Consider the following 15,073-nt stretch of genomic DNA (forward strand, 5'->3'; position numbering starts at 1 on the left):
AACAAGGAAATGCCAGCTTTGGTTTCCAAGCCAGATAGACTTACTGAAGGCTCTGCCGTGATTGAGCCGCAGCGATCGGAAGGGTGATGGGATGGGTTTGTGCTCTTTAATGGCTTAGTACATCAAGATGACTCGAAGAAAGAAAACGTCATAAAAGTGAAAGGCGTTCAATCCATCCCTTCATTGGGAAGGCAGCAAGGTCTGCATCCAAGAAGACAAAGCCCACAGCGCTCATGCAGAAGAGAAGCAGGAGATGCAGCGATGGAGGGGAGCCTGGCTCACTTGTCTGAGGAGCAGGGCTGGCTTTCTGTGGGCCGGCAGCTGTGCCCCTGGGAGTGCTGTCAGGAAAGCCTGTTTGGGAGAGTAACAGACAGCATCCAGATCGTGCACGACTGGGGTACCCTCAGGGTGGGCCCTTGCTCTTCTAGGGGCTGCTCTACGATTTTAGATATGAGACTTCTGAGTGGACAGTAATAAGAGCGCTCCTAACAGGGAGTGGCTTGCCCAAAATGCCTGAGATTTAAAGCTTAGATGCCAAAGATAAACTTGAAATGTTTTGAAATATACTCTATATTAAGTATATTATGCTATGTTATATTATATTTGTATTATATCATGTCATATTATATTAATTGTATATGCCTCTGTGGGGCAGCTGGTGCAGAACCAGACAACTTCTGCCAACACAGGACTCCATTCAACACCTTCCCTCTGGATGGTCCCTGTCCTGTGGAAGTTCCTTGAGCTTCCCACCCTTCGGTCTTCCGCTCTCTTTATCCACTTCCTTTCTGCTCCCCTTTATGGTGTCTGATCAGTACTGTGATGTGAAGTCTTTGCTGTTATTGTCCTCTCGGGTTTTTGTCCCTTTATAAATATTTAAATTGCTTTGGAAATTTTATACGTGAGCATAGCGCTTATGTCATTTTCACTTCCCTTCTTGCCCTGCGTCCTCCAACTCCATTTCAAATTCGCGACCTAGTCTTTTGAATTATTTCTACACATTTATACACATAAATATATGCATATACATATGTTTATATAAATACAACCCATTGGGTCTATTTGGTATGTATATGTGTGTGCTTTTAGAGTTGACCGAAACTAAATAAGGGATTTATTTTAGGGATAAATAGAATTAAATAAGCCACTGAGGTCCTAATCCTCTGGAGATGACTGAATCTTCCTCTCTCTGCAGCCACTGAGTGCCTGTAGGTTTTCATTTAAGTGAGGGCCTTATGGGAATTTCCTTTTCCACGTGGCTATGTCACCTGATGATGTCACCTGCAAGTGCTGTTTAGGTAACCTTACTATTGAGAGTTCATGGGTACAGATTTTCTTGTCATTCCTAGAAGACACAATTCACAGCAGACTCCCTGTTCCTCTGGCTCTTTATCTTCCCATCCACCTTTCATGATGTTCCCTGAGACTGAGGAATAGGAGGTGTGTTCTAGATAGATCTGTTGGTTCTGGGCACCTCATGGATAGTTGGGCCCTGTTCCTGTTTTGTCATTTAAATAACCTCTGTCTGCTACACAGAAGCTTTTGTGATGAGGGTGAGAGCTACACTTATCTGTGGATCTAAGAATATGTATTTAAATGCAGTTGGAAATTATACAGGTTTAGGAAGGGTTTTCCTCTAAGGTGCATGAGCTCACCAGCCCTGTGTCGTTGGCATGGTCTCTTAGTGAGCAGACCTGAAGTCCAGTTAGATGGATGTTGTTTTTGCTTATGATCTAGGTGCCACCATTGTACCCTAGGGGATATCTCACTGCTTTGATTGTTGTGGTTCACAGTGTCTATAGCTGGTGGAGATTATGGACTGCTCCCCTCCCCTGGCAGCTGTCATAACTCCTTCTAATACCGTGAGAACGAGGCCTCAGGGAGAAGGCATCTGAGAGAGCTGCAGCGAGAGTCCTTCAAGTTCTGTCTAGAGTGTGTGGTGTCTTCTGCAGTAGGAACTTGCCTTCAGGTTCTACAAGGCACCAATGACAGTTGCAGTAGGCCATGGTATTTTGAGAGTCTCTTTGATTTGCCCAACCAACAATTTAAGGGAGGTTTTGCATGGTTGTTTTTTATTTTTATTTTTATTTTTTACTAGATTGTGCCAAATAATGGGTTTCATTTTCTTTTCTTTTCTTTTTCTTCTTTTTCAAGACAGGGTTTCTCTGTATAGTCCTGGCTGTCCTGGAACTCTGTAGACCAGGCTGGCCTCAAACTAAGAAATATGCCTGCCTCTGCCTCCCAAGTGCTAGGATTAAAAGCGTGCGCCACCACTGCCTGGCCAACATTTTTATGCTGTATGTATGTGCTTTGGTCAAATTCTCTCCCTCCCTCCCTTCCTCCCTCCCTCCCTCCCTCCCTCCTCCCTCCCTCCCTCCCTCTCTCTCTCTCTCTCCCCCCCCTCTCTCTCACTCACTTCCCCTCCATCTTTCTATCATGATAGTTCCTCTCCTTTCCCTCAAATAAAGCTTTTCTACTCTCTTTTTTATTATTATTTTTTTTAGGTAGTCATTTCTTTCATTTTTAAATTTTTTTTCCTTTTATTAGAGACAGGGTTTCTCTGTAAAGCCCTGGCTGTCCTGGAATTCCCTCTGTAGACCAGGCTGGCCTCGAACTCAGAAATCCGCCTGCCTCTGCCTCCCAAGTGCTGGGATTAAAGGCATGTGCCACCACCACCCAGCTTAAATTTTTTTTTAAAAAAGATTATTGGATACTTTCTTTATTTATATTTTAAATGTTTTCCCTTTTCAGGTCTCCCCTTCAGAAACCCCCTGTCCCCTCCCCTACATTTATGAGGGTGCCCTCCCCCACTGACCCACCCACCCACTCCATTCTTCCCTCCCTGGCACTCCCCTACACTGGAGCATCGAACACCCTCAGGCGCAAGGGCCTCTCCTCCCACTGATGTCCAACAAGGCCGTCCTCTGCCACATATGTGGCCAGCGCCATGGCTCCCTCCATGTGTACTCTTTGGTTGGTGGTTCAGTCCCCGAGAGCTCCGGGGCGTCTGGCCTGTTGACACTGTTGCTCCCTCCAAGTGGCTGCAAAGCCCCTCAGCTCTTGCAGTCCCTACTCCAGCTCCTCCATCATCGGGAACCCCACTGTCAATCCAAAGGTTGGCAGTGAGCATCTGCCTCTGTATTTGTCAGCCTCTGGCAGAGCCTTTCAGGAGACAACCATATCATGCGCCTATCAGCCAGCACTTTCCAGCATCCAAAATAGTGTCTGGATTTGGTGGCTGTATATGGGATGGATCCACAGGTGGGGTAGTCTCTGGATGGCCTTTCCTACTTACCATCTCTGCCCCATATTTTGTCTCCATATTTCCTTCATATATCCTGTGAGTATTTTGTTTACCTTTCTAAGAAGCACTGAAACATGCACATTTTGGTCTTCCTTCTTCTTAGGCTTCATTTGGTCTGTGAATTGAATCTTGGGTATTTCAAACTTTTGGGCTAATATCCACGTATCAGTGAGTATATACTGTGTGTGCTCTTTTATGACTGTTACCTCACTCAGCATGCTATTTTCAAGTTCCATCCATTTGCCTGTGAATTTCATGAAGTCATTGTTTTTAATAGCTGAATAGTTTTCCATTGTGTAAATGTACCACATTTTCTGTATCCATTCCTCTGTTGAGGGACATCTGGGTTGTTTCCAGCTTATGGCTATTATAAATATGGCTGCTATGAACATAGTAGAACATGTGTCCTCATTACATGATGCAGCATCTTCTGTGTATATGCCCAGGAGTGGTTTAGCTGGGTCATCAGGTAGTACAATGTTCAATTTTCAGAGAAACCACCAAATAGATTTCCAGAGTGATATTAGTAGCTTGCAATCCCACCAGCAATGGAGAAGAGTTCCTTTTTCTGCATCCTCATCAGCATCTGCTGTCACCTGAGTTTTTGATCTTAGCCTGAGGTGGAATCTCAGGGTTGATTTGCTTTGCATTTCCCTGATGACTAAGGATGCTGAACATTTCTTTAGGTGCTTCTCAGCCATTCGCTATTCCTCAGTTGAGAATTTTCTGTTTAGCTTAGTTCCTCATTTTTTAAATAGAATTATTTGTTTCTCTAGAGACTAACTTCTTGAGTTCTTTGTGTATATTGGATATTAGTCCTCTATCAGATGTAGGATTAGTAAAGATCTTTTCCCAATCTGTTGGTTGTGGTTTTGTCCTATTGACATGATCCTTGGCCTTACAGAATCTTTGAAATTTTATGAGGTGCCATTTGTCAATTCTCGATCTTAGAGCATAAACCATTGGTGTTCTGTTCAGGAATTTTCCCCGTGACCATGTGTTTGAGAATTTACCCATTTTCTCTTCTATTGGATTCAGTTAATCTGGTTTTATGTGGAGGTCCTTGATCTACTTGGACTTGAGCTTTGTACAAGGAGATAAGAATGGACTAATTTGCATTTTTTTACATGTTGACCCCCAGTTAAACCAGCACCATTTGTTGAAAATGCTGTCTTTTTTCCACTGGATGGTTTTAGCTCCTTTGTCAAAGATCAAGTGACTATAGGTGTGTGGGTTCATTTCTGGGTCTTCAATTCTATTCCATTGATCTACCTGCTTGCCACTGTAACAATACCATACAGTTTTTATCACTACTGCTCTGTAGTACAGTTTGAGGTCAGGGATGATAATCCTGTCAGAAGTTCTTTTATTGTTGGCAATAGTTTTAGCTATCCTGGGATTTTTGTTATTCCAAATGAATTTGAGAACTGCTCTTCTAACTCAATGAAGAATTGATTGGAATTTTGATGGGTATTGCATTGAATTGGTAGATTGCTTTTGGCAAGGTGGACACTTTTACTACATTAATCTTGCCAATTCATGAACATGGGAGATCTTTCCATTTTCTAAGGTCTTCATTGATTTCTTTCTTCAGAGACATACAGATCTTTCACTTGTTTGGTTAGAGTCAAATCAAGATATTTTATATTGTCTGTGACTATTGTAAAGCATGTAATTTCCCTAATTTCTTTCTCAGCTTGTTTATCTTTGAGTAGAGGAAGGTTACTGATTTGTTTGAGTTCATTTTATATCCAGCCACTTTGCTGAAGTTATTTATCCATAACTAGGAGTTCTCTGGTGTAGTTTTTGCAGTCACTTAAGTATACTATCATATCATCTACAAATAGTGATATTTTGACTTCTTCCTTTCCAATTTGTATCACTTTGACCTCCTTTTGTTGTCTAACTGCTCTACGTAGATCTTCAAGTACTATATAGAATAGATATATACATAAAGATACAGCAGCCTTGTCTAATCCCAGATATTAATGGGATTGCTTCAAGTTTCTCTCCATTTAGTTTGATAGTGGCTACTGGTTTGTTTTATATTGCTTTTGCTATGTTTAGGTATGGGTCTTGAATTCCTGATCTTTCCAAGACTTTTAACATGAAGGGATGCTGAATTTTGTCAAATGCTTTTTCAGCATCTAATGAAATTATCATGTAGTTTTTGTCTTTGAGTTTGTTTACATAGTGGATTACATTGACAGATTTCAGTATTTTGAACCATCCCTGCATCCCTGGGATGGAGCCTACTTGATTGTTTTGAATGATCATTTTGATGTATTCTTGGATTCAGTTTGCAAGAATTTTGTTGAGTATTTTTGCATGAATACTAATATGGGAAATTGGTCTGAAGTTCACTTTCTTTGTTGGATCTTTGTGTGGTTTTGGTATCAGTGTAATTGTGGCTTCATAGAACCAGTTAGGTAGTGTTTTTTCTGTTTCTATTTTGTGGAATAGTTTGAAGAGTAATGGTATTAAGTCTTCTTTGAAGTTCTGATAGAATTCTGCACTACATAGATCTTGTCCTGGGCTTCTTTTGGTTGGGAGACTTTTAATGACTGCTTCTATTTCTTTAGAGCTTATGGGACTACTTAGATGGTTTATCTCATCCTGATTTAACTTTTGTATTTGGTATATGTCTAAAATATTGTCCATTTCATCCAGAGTTTCAAGTTTTGCTGAGTATAGGATTTTGTAATTGGATCTGAAATTTTTTTTAATTTCCTCAGTTTCTGTTGTTATATCTCCCTTTTCATTTCTGATTTTGTTGATTTGGATATTGGCTCTGTGCTCTCTGGTTAGTCTAGCTAAGGGTTTATCTATCTTGTTGATTTTCTCAGAGAACCAGCTCCTGGTTTTGTTGATTCTTTGTTAAGTTCTTTTTGTTCCTATTTGGCTGATCTCAGCCCTGAGTTTGATTATTTCCTGCTGTCTACTCCTCTTGAGTGTATTTGCTTCTTTTTGTTCTAGAACTTTCAGGTATGCTGTTAATCTGGTAGTGTGTGCTCTTTCCAGTTTCTTTTTGGAGGCACTCAGAACTATGAGTTTTCCTCGTGGCACTACTTTCACTGTGTCCCATAATTTTGGGTATGTTGTACCTTCATTTTCATTAAATTTTAAAAAGTCTTTAATTCCTTTCTTTATTTCTTCCTTGACCAAGTCATCATTGAGTGGAGTGTTGATCAACTTCCATGTGTATGTGGGCTTTCTGTTGTTTTTGTTGTTATTGAAGACCAGCCTTAGTCCACAGTGATCTGATAGGAGGCATGGTATTATTTCAATCTTCTTGTATCTTTTGAGGCCTGTTTTGTGACCGATTATATGGTCAGTTTTGGAGAAGGTACCATGAGGTGCTGAGAAGAAGGTATATTCTTTCATTTTAGGATGAAATGTTCTATAGATATCTGTTAAAATCATTCAGTACATCACATCTGTTAATTTTATTGTGTCTCTGTTTAGTTTGTGTTTCCATGATCCGTCTATTGTTAAGAGTGTGGTGTTGAAATCTCCCCCTATTATTGTGTGAGGTGCAATGTGTACTTTGAGCTTTAGTAAAGTTTCTTTTATGAATGTGGGTATCCTTGCATTTGGAGCATAGTTGTTCAGAATTGAGAATTCTTCTTGGTAGCCTTTTCCTTTGATAAGTATGAAGTGTCCTTCTTTATTCTTTTTGATAACTTTTGGTTGAAAGTCAATTTTATCTGACATTAGAATGGCTACTCCAGCTTGTTTCTTAGTACCATTTGCTTTGAAAATTGTTTTCCACCCCCTGACTCTGAGGTAGTATCTGTCTTTGATACTGAAGTGTGTTTCCTGTATGCAGCAAAATGCCGGGTCCTGTTTATGTAGCCAGTCTGTTAGTCTATGTCTTTTTTTTTTCTTTTTTTCCTTTTTTTCCTTTGTTCCTCTTTTTTTTTTTTAAATTCAGTATATTCTTTATTTACATTTCAAATGATTTCCCCTTTTCTGGCTCCCCATTCCCCGAAAATCCCATAAGCCCTCTTCCCTCCCCTGTTCCCCCATCTACTCCTTCCCACTTCCCTGTTCTGGTATTTCCCTATACTACTGCACTGAGTCTATCCAGAATCAGGGGACACTCCTCCGTTCTTCTTGGACATCATTTAATATGTGGCTTATGTCTTGGGTATTCAAAGTTTCTAGGCTAATATCCACTTATCAGTGAGTGCACACCATGATTGATCTTTTGAGACTGGGTTACGTCACTTAGTATGATGTTCTCCAGCTCCATCCCTTTGTCTAAGAATTTCATGAATTCATTGTTTCTAATGGCTGAATAGTACTCCATTGTGTATATATACCACATTTTTTTATCCATTCCTCCACTGAGGGACATCTGAGTTCTTTCCAGCTTCTGGCTACTACAAATAGGGCTGCTATGAACATAGTGGAGCATGTGTCCTTATTGCATGCCAGGGATTCCTCTGGGTATATGCCCAGGAGTGGTATAGCAGGGTCCTTAACCCAGAGAATGAAATAACCCAATGACATGCCCAGATTTCTGAGAAACCGTTAGACTGATTTCCAAAGAGGTTGCACTATCTTGCAATCCCACCAGCAGTGGAGGAGTGTTCCTCTTTCTCCACATCCTCGCCAACACCTGCTGTCTCCTGAGTTTTTGACCTTAGCCATTCTGACTGGTGTGAGGTGAAATCTCAGGGTTGTTTTGATTTGCATTTCCCTAATGATTAATGATGTTGAACATTTCTTAACGTGCTTCTCAGCTCTCCTAAGTTCTTCATGTGAAAATTCTTTGTTTAGCTCGGTACCCCACTTTTTAATGCGGTTATTTGTTTCTCTTGGTTCTACCTTCTTGAGTTCTTTGTATATATTAGTTAATAGCCTTCTGTCAGATTTAGGAATGGTGATGATCCTTTCCCAGTCTGTTGGTTGATGTTTTGTCCTTTTGACAGTGTCCTTTGCCTTACAGAAACTTTGTAGTTTTATGAGGTCCCATTTGTTAATTCTTGATCTTAGAGCATAAGCTATTGGTGTTCTATTCAGGAACTTTTCCCCTGTGCCCATGTCCTCAAGGGTCTTCCCCAGTTTCTTTTCTATTAGTTTCAGTGTGTCAGGTTTTATGTGGAGGTCCTTGATCCATTTGGAGTTGAGTTTATTACAAGGAGATAAGAATGGATCAATTCACATTCTTCTGCATGCTGACCTCCAATTGAACCAGCACCATGTGTTGAAAAGGCTATCTTTTTTCCACTGGATGCTTTCAGCTCCTTTGTCCAAGATCAAGTGACCATAGGTATGTAGGTTCATTTCTGGGTCTTCAATCCCATTCCATTGATCTGCTTGCCTGACATTCTACCAATACCATGCAGTTTTTATCACTATTGCTCTGTAGTAAAGTTTGAGGTCTGGAATAGTGAATCCCCCAGAAATTCTTTTACTGTTGAGAATAGTTTTAGCTATCCTGGATTTTTTGTTATTCCAGATGAATTTGAGAATTGCTCTTTCTAGCTTTATGAAGAACTGAGTTGGGATTTTGATGGGGATTGCATTGAATCTGTAGATTGCCTTTGGCAAGATGGCCATTTTAACTAAATTAATCCTGCCAATCCATGAGCATGGAAGATTTTTCCATTTTCTGAGATTTTCTTCAATTTCCTTTTTCAGAGATCTGAAGTTTTTTGTCATATAGGTCTTTTACTTGTTTGGTTAGAGTCACACCAAGATACTTTATATTGTTTGTGGCTATTGTGAAGGGTGTCATTTCCCTAATTTCTTCTCAGTCTGCTTATCCTTTGAGTATATAAAGGCTACTGATTTGCTTGAGTTGATTTTGTGGCCAGCCACTTTGCTGAAGTTGTTTATCAGCCGTAGGAGTTTTCTAGTAGAGTTTTTTTGGGTCACTTAAGTATACTATCATATCATCTGCAAATAGTGATAGTTTGACTTCTTCCTTTCCGATTTGTATCCCTTTGACCTCCTTATGTTGTCTAATTGCTCTAGCTAGGACTTCAAGAACTATATTGAAAATATATGGAGAGAGGGGACAGCCTTGTCTAGTCCCTGATTTTAGTGGGATTGCTTCAAGTTTCTCTCCATTTAGTTTGATGTTGGCTACCGGTTTGCTGTATATTGCTTTTACTATGTTTAGATATGGGCCTTGAATTCCTGCCCTTTCCAAGACTTTTAGCATGAAAGGATGTTGAATTTTGTCAAATGCTTTTTCAGCATCTAATGAAATGATCATGTGTTTTTTTTTTTCTTTGAGTTTGTCTATGTAGTGGATAACATTGATGGATGTCTGTATATTGAACCATCCCTGCATCCCTGGGATGAAGCCTGCTTGATCCTGGTGGATGATCATTTTGATGTGTTCTTAGATTCGGTGGGCAAGAATTTTATTGAGTATTTTTGCATCAATATTCATAAGGAAAATTGGCCTGAAATTCTCTTTCTTAGTTGGATCTTTGTGTGGTTTTGGTATCAGCGTAATTGTGGCTTCATAGAAGGAGTTGGGTAGTGTTCCTTCTGTTTCTATTTGGTGGAATAGTTTGAAGAGTACTGGTGTTAAGTCTTCTTTGCAGTTCTGATCGAATTCTGCACTAAAGCCATCTGGTCCTGTGCTTTTTTTGGTCGGAAGACTATCTATGATCCCTTCTATTTCTTTAGGGGTTATGGGTCTGTTTAGATCATGTATTTGATCCTGATTTAATTTTGATATTTGGTATCTAAGAAATTGTCCATTTCCTCCAGATTCTCCAGTTGTGTTGAATACAGGCTTTTGTAGTAGGATCTGATGATTTTTTGAATTTCCTCAGTTTCTGTTGTAATATCTCCCTTTTCATTTCTAATTTTCTAATTTCATTTCTAATATTGTTAATTTGAATACTTTCTCTGTGCCCTTTGGTTAGTCTGGCTAAGGGTTTATCTATCTTGTTGATTTTTTCAAAGAACCAGCTCCTAGTTTTGTTGATTCTTTGTATGGTTCTCTTAGTTTCTACTTGATTGATTTCAGTCCCGAGTTTGATGATTTCCTGTCTCCTTCTCCTGGGTGAATTAGCTTCTTTTTGTTCCAGGGTGTTCAGTTGTTCCATTAATCTTCTAGTGTATGCTCTCTCCAATTTCTTTTTGGAGGTACTCAAAGCTATGAGTTTTCCTCTTAGCACTGCTTTCATTGTATCCCATAGATTTGGGTATGATGTGCCTTCATTTTTGTTAAATTCTAAAAAATCTTTGATTTCTTTCTTTATTTCTTCCTTGACCAAGGTATCATTGAATAGAGTATTGTTCAGTTTCCATGTATATGTGGGCTTTCTGTTGTTTTTATTGTTATTAAATACCACTTTTACTCTATAGTGATTGGATAGGAGGCATGGGATTATTTCAATCTTCTTATATTTATTGAGGTCTGTCTTGTGAACAACTATATGATGGATTTTGGAGAAGGTACCATGAGGTGCTGAGAAAAAGGTGTATTCTTTTGCTTTGGGATGAAAAGTTCTATATATATCTGTTAAATCCAATTGGTCCAAAGCTTCAATTAGTTTCACTGTCTCCCTGTTTAGTTTCTGTTTTCCTGACACTCCATTGATGAGAGTGGAGTGTAGAAGTCACCCACAATTATTGTGTTAGGTGCAGTGTGTGTTTTGAACTTTAGTAAAGTTTCTTTTATGAATGAGGGCGCCCTTGTATTTGGAGCATAGATGTTCAGGATTGAGAGTTCTTCTTGTTGGATTTTTCCTTTGACCAGCAAGAAGTGTCCTTCCATGTCTCTTTTGATGACATTAGCTTGAAAGTCAATTTTATCTGATATTAGAATGGCTACTCTGGCTTGTTTCCTGAGATCATTTGCTTGTAAAATTGTCTTCCAGCCTTTTACTCTAAGGTAGTGTTTTTCTTTGATACTGAGGTGTGTTTCCTGTATGCAGCAAAATGTAGGGTCCTGTTTATGTAACCAGTCTGTTAGTCTATGTCTTTTTATTGGGGAATTGAGACCATTAATGTTAAGAGATATTAAGGAGTAGTGGTTATTGCTTCCTATCATTTTTTGATGTTAATTTTATATTTGTGTGGTTATCTTCTTTTGGGTTTGATGAAAGAAGCTTAATATCCTGCTTTTTCCAGGGTATAGTTTCCCTCGTTGTAATGGTGTTTCCCCCCTATTATCCTTTGTTGGGCTGGGTTTGTGGAAAGATATTGTGTAAATTTGTTTTTGTCATGGAATATCTTGGTTTTTCCATCTATAGTGATTGAGAGTTTCGCTGGGTATAGTAGTCTCGGCTGGCATTTGTGTTCTCTTACAGTCTGCATGAGCTCCACCCAGGATCTTCTAGCTTTCATGGTCTCTGGTGAGAAGTCTGGTGTAATTCTGATAGGTCTTCCTTTATATGTTACTTGCCCCTTTTCTCTTACTGCCCTGAGTATTCTTTCTTTGTTTAGTACATTTGGGGTTTTGATTATTATGTGACAGGAAGTATTTCTGTTCTGGTCTAGTCTATTTGGAGTTCTGTAGGCTTCTTGTATATTCATGGGCATCTCTCTCTTTAGGTTAGGGAAGTTTTCTTCCTTAATTTTGTTGAAGATATTTGCTGGCCCTTTAAGTTGTAAATCTTCACTCTCATCAATGCCTATAATCCTTAGGTTTGGCTTTCTCATTGTGTCCTGGATTTCCTGGATGTTTTGGGTTACAAGCTTTTTGTATTTTGCATTTTCTTTGACTGTTGAGTCCATGGTTTCTATGATATCTTCGGCATCTGAGATTCTTCTATCTCTTGCATTCTGTTATTGATATTTGCATCTATGGCCCCTGATTTCTTCTCAAGGTTTTCTATCTCCAAAATTGTCTCCCTTTGTGTTTTCTTAGTTGTTTCTACTTCTGTTTTTAGATCCTGGAAGTTTTTGCTCAGTTTCTTCACTTGCTTGTTTGTGTTTTCCTGCAATTCTTTGAGAGATTTTTGTGTTTCCTCTTTCATGACTTCTGCCTGTTGATCAAAGTTCTCCTGTATTTCTTTAAGTGATTTTTGCATTTCCTCCTTATTGGCTACTAACTTCTGACCCATATTCTCCTGAATTTCCTTAAGTGATTTTTGTGTTTCCCTTGTAAGGGCTTCAAGCTTTTGATCATTTTTCTCCTGAATTTCTTTAAGAGATTTATTTATGTCCTTCATGTGTTCCTCTAACAGCATCCTTACCAGTGATTTTAAATCCAACTCTTGTTTTTCTGGTGTGTTGGTAGGTCCGGGACTTGCTGTTGTTGGAGAATTAGGTTCAGATGCTGCCATAATGCCTTGGTTTCTGTTAGTCACATTCCTACGTTTGCCTTTAGCCATCTAGTTCTTGCTCGTGTTAGCTGGTCTTATTGTCACTGGCTGGTGCTTCAACCTACTGTGGACCTTTAAGGCTATTTCCGAGACACTGGATGACTGGGTTTCCTCTGGCACAGATTGCTGATATGCTGCCTTCCTCTTTTGTGCCTTTGGAGCCCTGCTCAGTCTTGCCTCAAGCATTGTTATACTTGGGTTGTCAAGGTGACCCAGGTGTTCCCAGACTGCTCTGTCATGGAGCTAAGATGGTGGGGGGGGGGGGGTTCCCCCCTCTGTTGATTCTCACATAGGACACAGGCCCCATGACAGAATGAACCTCCAATGTTCTCAGGTCCTGGGCACAGGCACACCCCTGGCGGTTTGTACCCCCAGAGATCTTAAGCTCAGGATAATACAGAACCTAGTGATGCTTTTCTGCCCAGGCAGGCTGCGAAGGTGGCCACGGGGAGTTGCTCTCTGCTGCTCTCTGCGCAGGACACAGGCCCCACGAGTGACCTGCTAGTGATACTTTTCTGTCCTGACTGGCAGCGAATATTGCCATGGGGAGTCTCTCCCTCTGCTGCGCTCCACACAGGGCACAGGCCCCATGACCTGCGATCTGGCAGATGAACTGCCTATGTGCTCAGGTCCTGGGTGCAGGCAGATCCCTGTCGGTTTGCCCCCCCCCCCACAGAGATCTTAAGTTGGGGATAATACAGTATCTAGTGAAGAAAAATATGGAATGCTTCACAAATTTGCATGTCATCCTTGCGCAGGGGCCATGCTAATCTTCTCTGTATAGTTCCAGTTTTAGTATATGTGCTGCAGAAGCGAGTACAGTCTATGTCTTTTTATTGGGGAGTTGAGTCCATTGATATTAAGAGATATTAAGGAATAGTAATTGTTGCTTCCTGTTACTTTTGGTGTTATTTTTATGTTTGTGTGGTTATCTTCTTTTGGGTTTGTTGAAAGAAGATTGCTTTCTTGCTTTTTCTAGAGTGTAGTTTCCTCCTTGTATTGGCATTTTTTATCTATTATCCATTGTAGGGCTAAATTTATGGAAAGATATTGTGTAAATTTGGTTTTATCATGGAATATTTTGATTTCTCCATCTATGGCAATTGAGAGTTTTGCTGGGTATAGTTGTGTGGGTTGACATTTGTTTTCTCTTAGGGTCTGTATGACATCTGCCCAGGATCTTCTAGCTTTCATAGTCTGGTGAGAAGTCTGGTGTGATTCTGATAGGACTGCTTTTTATATGTTACTTTATCGTTTTTCCCATTACTGCTTTATAAAAATTCTTTCTTTGTTTTGTGCATTTGGTGTTTTGACTATTATGTGATGGGAAGAATTTCTTTTCTGGTCCAATTTATTTGGAGTTCTGTAGACTTCTTGTATGTTTATGTGCATCTCTTTCTTTAGGTTAGGGAAGTTTTGTATAATTTTGTTGAAGATATTTACTGGCCCTTTAAGTTGGGAATCTTCACTCTCTTCTATATCTATTATCCTTAGGTTTGGTCTTCTCATTGTGTCCTGATTTCCTGCATGTTTTGGGTTAGGAGCTTTTTGCATTTTGCATTTTCTTTGACTTTTGTGTCAATGTTTTCTATGGTATCTTCAGCACCTGAGATTCTTTCTTTTATCTCGTATAGTCTGTTGTTGATGCTTGTGTCTATGATTCTTGAGCTCTTCTAGGTTTTCCATCTCCAGGCTTGTCTCCCTTTGTGATTTCTTGATTGTTTCAATTTCCACTTTTAGATCCTGGATGGTTTTTTTCAATCCCTTCACCTGTTTGTTTGTGTTTTCCTGTAATTCTTTAAGGGATGTGTGTGTGTGTGTGTGTGTGTGTGTGTGTATGTGTGTGTGTGTTTTTCCTCTTTAAGGGCTTCTACTTGTTTACCTGTGTCCTTCTGTATTTCTTGAAGGAAGTTATTTGTGTTCTTCTTAAAGTCCTTCATCATCATCATCATCATGAGATGTGACTTTTAAATTAGTATCTTGCTTTTCTGGTGTCTTGGGGTATCCAGGGCTTATTGTGGTGGGCAAAGTGAGTTCTGGTGATGCTAATAACCCTTGATTTCTGTTGCTTATGTACTCACTCTGGAAACCTCTGGTGTTAGCTGGTCTTGGTGTTTCTGACTATAGCTTGTCCCTACTGCAAGCCTGTTTGTCAGTACTCCTGGGAGACCAGATATCTCCAGGGGGAATTTGGGTATGGAGAGCTATGGCACAGGGGTAGCTCTGGGGTGCAGACAGAAACCAGAGGGATCCTGTCCCCACCTGTTCCTTGGTTCCTGTGTCCTGATGGCTCTTGGGGGTAGGAGGGGGTGTCCCTCTTGGGACAAGAATTTGAACAGAAGTGGTGCTCTTACGTGTGCTCACAGGCGTGTCCACACTGCTGGGAGGCCAGCTCTCTTCGGTGGCATTTGTTTAATGGAATGCTGTGGCACAGGATCAGCTCTGGGCACAGATGACCGCCATTTTA

General features: G+C 40.1%; 1 non-coding gene across 1 annotated transcript; it reads right to left on the bottom strand.

The window, feature by feature from the left end:
• Positions 1-13,319: 13,319 nt before the first annotated feature.
• LOC127683797 (U6 spliceosomal RNA) lies at positions 13,320-13,426 on the bottom strand. The gene has a single exon (XR_007977601.1). It is a non-coding gene; the product is annotated as a U6 spliceosomal RNA (small nuclear RNA).
• Positions 13,427-15,073: the final 1,647 nt, after the last annotated feature.

The sequence above is a fragment of the Apodemus sylvaticus genome, chromosome 4, assembly GCF_947179515.1.
Source record: "Apodemus sylvaticus chromosome 4, mApoSyl1.1, whole genome shotgun sequence".
Lineage (NCBI taxonomy): Eukaryota > Metazoa > Chordata > Mammalia > Rodentia > Muridae > Apodemus > Apodemus sylvaticus.